The following is a 1,872-nucleotide window of genomic DNA, read 5'->3' as shown; positions in this document are numbered from 1 at the left end:
GCAGGGCTACAACCCCCAAATAAATCCTGGTGACTTGGAGGATGGAGAGTGGGGTCCCCAGGGTGTCCTGGAGCCACCGCTGCCCATGGCCATGTTTTGGGCCGAGCAGGAGCGTGGCGCTCAGGGTGTTTAATGCAAGGTGGCACAGTGACAGAATGGACCGAGAGAGACCCATGGCCTGGCCATGAGCGAGCAGGGGGCAGGACCAGCCCCCCTCTCTCCCCTACAGCCCGCAGCAGCTTCCCAGGCGGGTTTCTGGGAGCCCTTGGTGCGCAACCTGCCCACGAGCCTCCCGAAAGCGCGGCCCCGGCACGGGGCTGGTGGCTCGGCCGGCGCGGGAGCCCGGCTCTGCCACAGCTGCCTCTTGTCTGCAGGAGCCTCTCGGCCGGGTGATTAATCTTTTGTCGCGGAGGAATAGGGAGAACCAGCAATTAATAAACCCCTGGCTTAGGCAGTAACGCGGCTCTGCCATCCCCGCCGTAAACATCGCCCTTTTACTGCCTGTGACTCGGGATGTGCCGACGGCCGGGCACGGGCGCAGCGCAGAGGTAGGGGCTGCCCGCGGGGAGCGGGGTCAGGGCTGTTTGACGAGGAGGAATCGCCATCGGGAGGATGTTTGTTTTTGTAGCAGCTGGATGTGTCTCGGGAAGGGATGGGAACGTCTTCTGTCACTCGTGGGCCGGGCGGAGGCTGGCAGGGCAGGGATAAAGCTCCTGACAAGTTTGGACTAGCAGGCGAGTTGATTAGCTGAGAGATGAAAATTCACAGCTCTGCTCTTGCAGGGGCCGCGAGCTGCTGGAGATGTGTTTATGCAAGGGGAAAGCACCCCCGTGCGCGCTGCCCGGCCCCCGCCGGCGCTGAGCCCGCGGTCCCGGTGAGCCTTGGGTCAGTGATGGGGCCCCATCCCAATGTCTCCGTGGCCCCAGCGTGCGCTGTAGGAGCCGGTCATTGCTGGTGGCCTGAGCACCGCCACGGCAGCCTGGATGTGCCCATGTCCCACCGTGGCCGTGGGTGTTGGGGCCTGGATGCCCGGCGGTGCCTTGGATGTCAATTGGCAGCCAAGGGTGGAAAAGAGCCCGGCACGGGCAGGACGGGGAGCACGGGCAGCACGGGGAGCACGGGCCCTTGTCAGCTGAGAGCCGGGGCTGGGCTGTGTCTGATGGTACAGATTACCCGATGATAGACAGAGATAAATGCATACAGCTGGAGGCAGAATAAATCGATGCTATTCCTTGTATAATTGTCTTGAAAATAAGGTAATGACTGGCTCTTGGAATGCTTTGATCTTATCAGAAAGACAAGGAATACACTAATGGCTTTAATTAGACTTTGGGGATGAAATGAGTTCGGCCTCCTGGGTGAGCTGGTTTCTGGAATTGACCACTGGTGGGGATAGAAAGGCTTTAATCAGATTTAGGCTCTTTAATACCCGCGATAGCGTGTGTCTGCATGTGCGATACAGCCCTACTGTCACGCCTGGGGTGGGGGGGTGCAGGCTGCCTGTGCATTCAGGAGCCTTTTTCCAATGTACGTTCCCATTTGTGTTTGAGCTCTGCAGGGCACCGCGCCGCCAGAAAGCCCAGGGAGGGTGGTGTAGAAGAAAGGGTGGGTTTCTGCCTTTGAGCTCAGCATCCTTTGAGGAGGAGCAGAGTCCGCTGGTTTTATTTATTGACTTCTAAGGGAAATTTGAGCACAACTGACCAAAGAGAGCTGGTAATTGTTTAATTTCCAACAGCAGGGTCATGGCGGCGGCTCCGGCAGCAGGGCAGCGTGCTGGCCACGCTCGAGCAGCCGGAGTAAGCAACGCCAATTACCGCAGCTTAATTATCTGTCGCCTGCAATGGCTGCAGTCAAAGCAACGGGAAAGCTTCT

The sequence above is a fragment of the Egretta garzetta genome, unplaced genomic scaffold, assembly GCF_000687185.1.
Source record: "Egretta garzetta isolate BGI_Z169 unplaced genomic scaffold, ASM68718v1 scaffold245, whole genome shotgun sequence".
NCBI classification, from domain to species: domain Eukaryota; kingdom Metazoa; phylum Chordata; class Aves; order Pelecaniformes; family Ardeidae; genus Egretta; species Egretta garzetta.
This window is presented reverse-complemented; position numbering follows the sequence as displayed.